This window comes from Arvicanthis niloticus, chromosome 14 (assembly GCF_011762505.2).
Source record: "Arvicanthis niloticus isolate mArvNil1 chromosome 14, mArvNil1.pat.X, whole genome shotgun sequence".
Taxonomy (NCBI): domain Eukaryota; kingdom Metazoa; phylum Chordata; class Mammalia; order Rodentia; family Muridae; genus Arvicanthis; species Arvicanthis niloticus.
In genome coordinates, this window is record NC_047671.1 from 18,570,001 (window position 1) to 18,580,000 (window position 10,000).

The window sequence follows — 10,000 nt, forward strand, 5'->3', positions numbered from 1 at the left end:
CATTTTCTCACCATTAGTCACCTTTTCCTAGTAGTTCTCTTCTCAGTCTCCCTCCCCAGTGAGTAACGGTCATATCCTTCCTCTCAGTTATTGATTTCAGCAAGAATGTTTTCAAAAAGGCAGCTTTTTCTCTTTCTCTCTCTTGAACAAAACCCATCTTCCCCTAAGACTACAGCAACTTTCCCAACTGAGTATTTTGGGACAAGGCTACTCTGACCCCAGCAGAGATGACAGAAAAATGAAGACAGACCCTGGCACCATGCTCTCCAGGTTCAAACCTTTGCCCTCTACCTGCCAACTTTGTTGGTCAAGTACACTAGAACTAGGTATCCTTGTCTGCAGACACCAGTGGTGTATTATTGTGTGGGCCACTATGAGGTTAAGGTGAGATTATCCAGCTGGCTTGGCAGTATCATAGTCTTATGAACCAGTCTGTGGGCATTCTCTAGTTCAGTCTCTGTCGAGGCGCCTTGGCCATGAGGACAGACAGGCATTGGAGCAGAGACAGGAAAGAGAGCAATGGCCAGCCTGGGTGCAACTGATCTGTGTCACTTCCTGGACAGGAAGGCCCTGTAACCTGCAGAGGTCACTGTCCCTTTTCAATACACATTATAATGATATCACGATGGTGACCCTCCCTGTGCTCTTTATGTCCCTTTCTCTCATTGGTAGCTTCACACAAAGCTCTCAAATTAGCTATAATTTTTTTTTAAATAAAATATCCCTGTGTCCATTTTCTAGTCCAGTATTTAAAATCATCATAGAGAAAACAATCAGATTTCTGCAGGATTTTTTTTTTCCTTCTGAGTTAGCCACAGCTGCATCCCAATCCATCCAGGAAGACGAAGAAGCTGGTTTGTCATCACAAAAGAATAAGAAATTAAAACTGAAACTTACGTAATAAAGAGAACTCTCCGAGGACTGGTGAGTTCCACATTTGACAGCCATAAGCAAGATTTATCTGGAGAGTGAACTCAAAATGAGACAGGCCAAACACCTTTTCTCAACTCATTCAGAAAATGTCAGGTCAGCTGTGTCTAACCATAGCAAATGGCTTAGCACAGGGCCTGCCTTCCCCTTTACTTAATACGTGATCACCAAGAAGTTCTAAACACAATAGCTGAAGCCCTAAGACACACACACACACACACACACACACACACACACACACACTGGTCACTTGGAGTTGGGAATATAGCTTGGTGGTACAGTGAAAGGCCCTGGGTTGGGACTTCAGCTGGGGAGGGTGGGGGACAAGTCACTTGAAAACGCTCAGTAAGGAAAGTGTGAAGTCAAATACCAGATTCCACTGAGACATTTGATTACCCTCCTTTCTCCAGCCCCACAGTGATTCTGACTACTAAGGAAAGAGCATTCTTGTGTTACATTTAATTAGGCTAGGGACAATGATGATATGTCTCTGACATGTGTTTGTTTGTTTGTTTGTTTGTCTCAGAAATACATTGCAACTATGGACATGATTGCTTTTAGTGGAGTGTTTCCAATCCAAACAGCAAACTGTCAGCTTGAGCTGACTTTGGAAAATTCCCTGGACTTGCAATTGGTGGCGAAGTGAAGATGTTCTTATGGTGGGATTGTGCCTTCAAGATTTCAAATTACCAAATTCCATAGGACTTTACAGAGTATAGAGGTCTGCCAAAAATGTAGTCATATACAATGGGTCAATCAGAGAGAGAGAGAGAGAGAGAGAGAGAGAGAGAGAGAGAGAGAGAGAGAGAGAGAGAGAGAGAAAGACAGAGGAGGAGGGGAGGGGGAGGGGGAGGGGGAGAGAGGGAGAGGGAGAGGGAGAGGGAGAGGGATCTGAGGAGCCATTTGAAAAGAAATGCACTGCCCTGGGGCTTAAAGAAAATGTAGGGTGGTGCACAAAGAAGGGTCACTTCTTCAATTTACAGAGGCACTAACAAAGGACACTCAGAAAGGCCTTCAACCTTCAACCCCCAAAGCAGCAGTCAATGATCTATATTTGTGAAAAGGGTCACACCGAAAATGAAATAAAATCAAGGGATCCAATCAGATGCAGAGAATGCAGCTAAAGAATAATGTACAAGACCGGGACTAGCAGATCGGTGGGTTTTGATGCTGGGTGAAACGGGGGAATTCAGGAGGGCCTTCATTCATTCACTTGCCCCACTGATGTTTCTCTTTGTTGCGTAGCTTTTAACTTAGTTTGCTTAAATGACTACAACTGTATACCTATGATTTCATTTTAGAAATGCAATTGCATTTTAATACTTTGCATAAAGGAAATTTTGGTTCAAAAAAAAAGAGAGAAAATGTGAGGCTCGGACAGACTGAAGAAAGGCAGCTACTTCTACGAATAAATACTGAAACATGGAAGCACAACGGGGAGGAAAATGTGGCACAAAAGAACAGTTAAGCCGCTCAAGAGAGAAGATGCAAACAGGTGTCGTGGTTGACTCTCCAACCGCCATATCACACCCGTGATTAATCTCAGCCATCAGGGTAATTCCAAACTCGGTTCTCAGTGACTAGCTTATCAGTGGGCGTGTTATCCAGTGCTAGCCAATGAGATACACGGAAGTGTGGGTACAGGCAAAGTGTTTTGAGGAATTCAGTGCTGGTAGAAAGGATAAAAGCTGTAAGCGTGAGCCTGGCTGGTAGACAACGTAAAGAGCAGATGAGAAAGACTGGGTGGCAAAATGTAGGATGGGGCGAAGGCTAGAGAAACGGGAGGCTAGCTGGGCCGTGTTGGCGCATGCCTTTATTCATAGCATGTGGGAGGCAGCGGCAGATGGATCACTGTGAGTTTGAGGCCAGTTTGGTTTACAGAGTGAGTTCCAGGAAAGCCAGGGCTACGCAGAGAAATTCTGTCTCAAAAAAAAAAAAAAAAAAAAAAAAAGAAAAAGGGACGGAAGGAAGGAAGGAAGGACGGAAGGAAGGAAGGAAAAGAAAGAAAGGGAGGAAAGAAGGAATATGAAAGAAAGAAAAACTGGAAGTACAGATCCAGTCCTCACAGAAGTCCAATCCAGCAAATACTTACTTCACAAGGTCCTGCATGGGACCAGCCTCTGTGAACCGTGTGTAGCCATGAGAGAAGCTTTCCTGTGATAATTAAGAGTTTAAACCAGAACCTTAAATTCACATGACAGTTAGCCTTGTTTTCTTACAGAGCCTAAAAAGGCTTGTGTTCACGCAACAGTTGTTTAGCAAGCAGTATGCAAAATATTGTTAGGATTGGTCCAAAAACTTAAGATCAGAGAACACAAGCCCCTACTAGCCTTTCTGGTCACACAGAAAAGATGAGAAGTTTTTGTATTGATTTGGGCATAGGAGCTACATTTAGTTTGGTGCATTTGAATTAAAGAATACTAAGTAGTCACATGTCTTAAAGCCTCTGAGTTGTTAAGTGTGTATTTTTACTTCTGTAAATCTCGGGGGTTCTGAATCAGGGGCAATCTCCCAGTAGGGAGATCTCCCTTCTTCAGTGCTGGCTGGTTTCCTCTTGTCTATTGATTTTAAGGCCACGGCAACAAATTATAAGGAGTTTCATTTTCTAAAACAGCAGAAGAATGAAGATTGCTACTGTTACAGTTTGATGAAGTGTCCTCCCTAAATCTGTATGGAAAACCCTGCTCACGAGCCCAGAGTGCTATGGAGGGAAGCGGTACCTTTCGAAGCCCACAGGTAGAACTCAGGTCACTGGAGAAAGTTACCCTTGAAGGGGACCTCTGAATCCTGATCCCTTCTCTTTCCCAGCCCTATGACACAGACAATCTCCTCACCACTTGTCCCTCACCATACGCATTTCTCAGCAACACAGGCCCAAAAGCTGAAACCTCCAGGACCAGGACAGTGAGCCAAAGCGTGCCCCTCCGGCTTGTGAGCTGATCACGTCAGACATTTTGTCCGTGGTGGGAAGCTGACACAATGACTGTTCACTGAGGGGATCTGGAGTACCAGGAAGCTGAGCGTTTTAGCTCACTGAGTAATACTGTTTCTTTCTGGTGTTTGTGTCTCCGTGTTGGGTGACTAATCTGTCCCCTTCTCACAGCAGCGACACAGTTCTAGTGATGTTAGTGGTTTTGTTTCTTCTTACAGTCTGAGCGGCAATGCTGCCATTTTCTATGGTTCGACACTGTAGTAAGTGACCCTATGCTTAGTGAAGATGGAGGAGGGGAAGAAGGGGGATTTAGGAGATGGAATGGAGGCGTCCAGTTAAAGTTTTAACCAAACAAGACTTATGGCCTTAATTCAACTCCCAGATCCCATTAAGGAGGCAGAGAGCCAAATCATAAAAGCTCTCCTCTGACCTCCACAACTACACCATGACATACAGGTGCCTGAACACAAATGCATGAATGCATGGACACATGCATGGATTTGACTTTTTTTATTGCAAAAAAAATGCTTTTCATGTAATACATTCTGATCACAACTTCCCCTCCCCCACTTCTTTCCAGATCCTCTTTTCCTCCTTGCCCATCCAGCTCCACCCCTATCTCTCTCTTAAAAAAATAAAAAAATAAAAAATAAATAAAAATAAAATAAAAATAACCTATGTAGGAGAAAGAGAGAAATAAGAGAGAGAGAGAGAAATATACAAGCAAAAGACCAATTAATGAAATATGCCCAAACAAAGCATTTTGAGACAAAAAGTATACAAAAATACCATCGAGTTCATTTTGTGCTTTGCCTGCCGGACAAGGGGCCTGCCCTGCAGTGTAAACCCAGTGAGACTTCATGGAAGAAAACTTAATTTTTTTTTTTGCAAGTGGGTATCAATTACACACACACACACACACACACACACACACACACACACACACACAGAGAGAGAGAGAGAGAGAGAGAGAGAGTAATAGTTCTATTCCTAAAAATGAAGTAACTCTCATCACGTGTGCATTCCATCATGTGTTCATTGTAGGCTTTCTCGCGTGTCTCCATTTTCACACAGCTAACTGTTGGGCTAGGTTCTTTTTATAAAGCACACTGACCCTTACTGTCATTTTTGGCAGCTCCCTAAGTGGACATGTTCAGCCTTGATGTCTAGGATCTCCCAGTGAAAGGAGTATATACCCAGTCAACCAGAATCCAGGTAGATCTCCCACAAAGCAATTCCAACCCTTTAAAGTCACCTGGGGCTTTGAAGTTGTTCTCATGCAGGACTCGTGTTTTTATGCCATATAGTGCCTCTGATAGTCCCTGTACTTGAGAAATAAAAAGAATGTATTCGGCCAGGGAGGGGGAAGAGGGACAAAGAGATATTATGCTGTATTTTGATTATTGCATATATGGATGGATAATTTAAAAAGGTGGGGGGTTAAAAAACCACCTGAGGCTGTTGGTGTGTGGTTTTTAATTTAGTTGGATTTCATTTTGTTTTGTTTATAAGGAAGAAATTGTTTGAGTATTCATGAAATATTTTACCACATGGGGAACCTGAGGTTCGCTTGCAGCCTTCATCCATTAAATTAGGGTAGAAATTAAGCTACAGATGACTTGGACTGTGACAACAGAGTGAGACCAGTCGCCACACCAGGACTGTTTCCAGGCCAACCCTTGATGAATCATGCTGTTTTATTCCCTGTTGAGAATTCCACAGAAGTGACAGAAATGGCCTCAGAAAGACACACAGTCCCAAAAGTATGCATGATACTAGAACATGTTGGCAGCCTCCTTACCTCCAGAAACAAGAGGAAGCTTTTCCTGGGAGCAAAGGTCTTAAATTGCTTTAATGTCCTTTGAAGAAGAAAAGCCTGTATCCCAAACATAGCTTTACAGACAACTTGTATTTGCAAACATGTACAAATATGTTCATAGTAAAACACTTAAATATAAAAAAATCCCAAAAAGTTGAGATGAAAGTAAATGTTGGATCAAATATTCCTACTCTCAATGTCTTGCAGGCATACCCAACTTTAAATATTCTCTCATTGGGGCTTATCGTCACAAGCCCTGAAAATAAATATGAGAAATTAACCCTAAGCCTTACATCAAAATGATCCTACATTCTGTGACAGAACTATGCGGAGGTAAGACATCATCCTTGTAAGCCATTTCTCAGGAAGCATCCTCTGTTAAAGCTGCAGCAGAGCTCCTCTGCCTGGCCTTAGCTGTCAGGTACGGGCATACTGTTTCCCTGTCACTGTGTTAGTCTCTGTCACAGAGAGCTGAAGGCCCGAGCAGAGAGGCACTACAGAGGGAGAATGGTTCTGGAATACAGACCACTGTATTCAAATTCACTCCCTGCCTCGTGTTAAGTTCCAGAAAACATTTATGTGTCTGGGTCTCAGATTCCTTAACTCTTAAATGAGAATAAAAATATGCACCTGTTATACAGTTAAAAACTCAAAAGATGATATTGATGGTGGTAAAAGGATTAGGTTGAAAATGCTAAGTTGTAAACTGTAAGATGAAATAAAAAAAATTCCCTACTTAACACCTTTTTAAAAACTTAAAGGTAGTTATTACAAAAGAGGGTATACACTCTACAAATAAAACTTTTTTCACCAGTCTCAGCCTCTCTGCTAAATGCAGCTTACTCCCCTACACTGCAAGGCCTGGCCCTGCATCTCCTCTTGGCCCAGCCCAATGTGATGTAGCGGACAGATGTTTCCTCCTCTGTAGACAGCTATAATGTATGTGTGTAGGAGTCATAGATAAAACCATCCCAGAGTGACAGCAAGCAGGACAGCTCTGCAGGCCTCTGGGAGACAGGGGTCTCCTGAGGTCACAGCAGCCTCTCCTGAGTCTGGAGATGCAGATGTTCCTGTTTCCAGGCACAGCAGCAGGAGGCCTGAGCACCTGATAACTAACTAGTGGTAAGTGGGTCTAAGAGGGACGCTCTGAAAGTTCAGGGCCCCGCAACCCAGTCTGAAGTCCTTCGTGTCCAGGAAGCCAGAGCCATCCTTCATGGATTAAGTCATGGAAGATGATATACACAAACATTGTTTTAAAGCATCAAAATTTATTGCTGTACAAGTTCTCATAGCGTTCACTATGGAAACAGTGCAAATACTTATTTTGAACTCTATAGCATTTTGAAAGGTCACAAAGCTTCTGCTACCCTTTGTGATCATTTATGAAGATCTATATTAAATTTGTATTATTTTTAAAATTTAAACAATATTACACTCAAAGAGATTATATAATGCTTTCTAGAGGGAAAAAAAAAATCCTGGAAGCCATCGGGCACTCTTCTGTGTTGATAAAATGTGTTTTCTAACTGCATGAATTTTTCTGCGCTCACTAATTCATTCAACAAACACTTATTGACAAAGCACATTCCAGGCACTGCTCAAGACCCCTGAGGGCTTAAAGATGGAAAGACGTCAGCTCAGCTTTTACGTTGATTACAGTGTAATACTAGAGACGAACATGCAAAACATTTTTTTATATATATAATACAGTAAGTTGCATCCACGGAGATATTTACAAAAGACAGTGAGAAACTGGGCAATGGAAACATCAAGGCAACACCCCAGACGAGGTAGCCACTGAGCTGACACCCGTGACAAGGAGCTCGCCACTCGGACAGGCAAGCAAAGGGGACAACAGGTGCACAGACACAGAGGCCCAGAGGAACTTTAAAGGAGCCAGTGGTGTGGCTTTTCTCGAAGTGAAAGGTAACAGGATCGTAGCAGGACGAGACTACCATTTCTGAGATCATGAGGAATCTTTTGACTGTTTTTCCCTCCCCTTCCCCCTTTTTTGAAACAGGAATGAGAGCTTACTATGTGTCTGAAGACAGTGCCATAGGCTAGGTGCTGTGCTAGGGCTATCCTCTCGGAAGCAGCCTTGCTCTCACGGAGCTTACATTCTACTCAAGAGACAAAGAATCAACAAATCAAATACAGATCTCTACAAAGGAACAGGTACTGAAAAGTAAAGCCACACAGACAGGACGATGTGCAAGCACCTCCTGAAAGCAAGAAGGATAGCGGTGGCTACAGCATCGACCCACTAAGTGCCAGGAACTGTACTGAACACTTTGCAAACAACATCTCACGGAATCCTCACAACTCTATGAGGTAGGTATTGTTACTCCTGTTTCACGGAGAAGGAATAAACTCAGGGAGACTGCGGGCCCTGACAAGCCACGAATGCCACGACTAGGCTGAGACATACAGGCTCTCTGGCTGCAAAATTCACGTTCTGACATTTGAGGCTGTACTTAAAGGCATCTGGGGAATTCCAAGCAGGGAAGGGTCCGAACACCGCTGCTTCTTTGGAGAAAAAAATAGGGAGATAGAGGAAGGAGAAGGGACGGAGAACAGAGCTGAGAAAAAGAAAGCTATTCCCGAGTCCAAAGGGAGAAAAGAAGGGTCCTGTGAACTTAGAGGCTGTGGAAGGAAAGGTCTGAGGGGTGTGTCTATTGCAGCACTTCTAACAGGACTGACTCACTGATGCCACAAGCAAGGGACTGAGCCATATCCGGCACCGTTTCTGTATTTCTGCCGTGTCCGGCTGAAGTCAACTTTGACCCAAATAGAGGAATCCAAGATGATGATGGGTATGTGGTGATAAAACGATGAATTTGATTTTGGACATGTCCTGTGGGTATACTGGGAACATCGCAGCCTCGAGCGATGGTCACTAAGAGGCCACGTTCTGATGGTTTTCGCACTTTGTTTTCTACCTGAGCAAAGTATACAAAGACAGACTGCTAAAGCTTTGTAGTATGTACACGGACAGTTTGCTTTCAAAAGATGTGTGTACAGAAGTTTGTAAAGTGGTTTGGATTGTGCTGTAAAAAGAACAAAGACATCCATAGTTACCATTGATGCTACCCAAAGCTGGGCTCTGGATAGAAGGAGGACAACTTTTGGGAGGCCGTTCTAACAGCACACTAGCTCTTTAAGAGATACTAATGTTCACTCCAACACACTCAGCCTGAGTCACTCAGATGGGCCCCTAGCAGGGATCCTCTGACAACAATCCTCCAGAGCGGGCAGAGTTGTCCGCTCATCCGCCAGCAGGGATGTTGGCATAAAACTGGGGGCCTAAGGCTCAGACATAAGAATGTAATCAGATCAGAAATTCCAAACTTTTACAGTTTGGCAACACAACTCCAAAACCATAGCAGCCCAAAGCCTCCTGGTCACATGGCTTTGAGGATCTTGTACGCCCTCCGTCCCTGGGAATGAGAGGGGGCTGGAGGTCCTGGGAATAAAGACACGGGTGGCAAGGACACGAGTGGTTACAATCAACCTTAACCACATTACTTTGGGCCTAATTTTATTTTGTTCTTTTTTGGTGCTGAGATCTGAATGTAGGGACTCAAGCATGCTTATCATGTGTGCTCATTTAAAATGAACATACACACAGCACAGGTCCAGCATATAGACACATAAACTGTACCCACAGGAAACATTATTTTGGCTCCATTTTTCATAATTTCCTTTAATTTCTTTATAGCCATTTCCTCTTGTCTTTGGCTCTGATCAATTTAAATGTCTTCATTTAAAAATTCATCAAATAATTGAATGGCAGTTTTAGTAAATAAATATCAAGCGATTTAAGTGGTCAGAGAGCTAAGGGCTTCCAGCAGGAGAAAGGGTGCTGGTTAGAAAAGAATCACACTCTGGTTCATGAAGCTGTGTCTCAGAGGCTGCCTCTCAGGGTGGCAAAGGATCTGGTGTGCTCTACTGACTCAGTCAGCACATGGACACTAGAAAGGAAGAACATTCTAGTCAAAACAAGTGGAGCTTTGGACAGCACCTACAAGGAGCCTTGTAAACCTACCTCCTGTCGTCACATGAGAGCCTTCTGTAGAACACTATTCAAAGTATAGTCATGGGTAAGAGAGGAAAGCTATATGCTAGAAGCCAATGTGAAGCTTCTGGCGAAACCACAGTCCTCACACAGAGATACAGAGAAGCCTGTGGGCACACTGGAATATGCCAGCTACTTCCCATCACCTCCAACTCCGCACTAAGGGCCAAGGTCAAAGTTGAGCATGTATGAGGAACGCTATCCAGGGCTCTTACTGTGTGTAATCTTTAACAGAAAAAGTTCC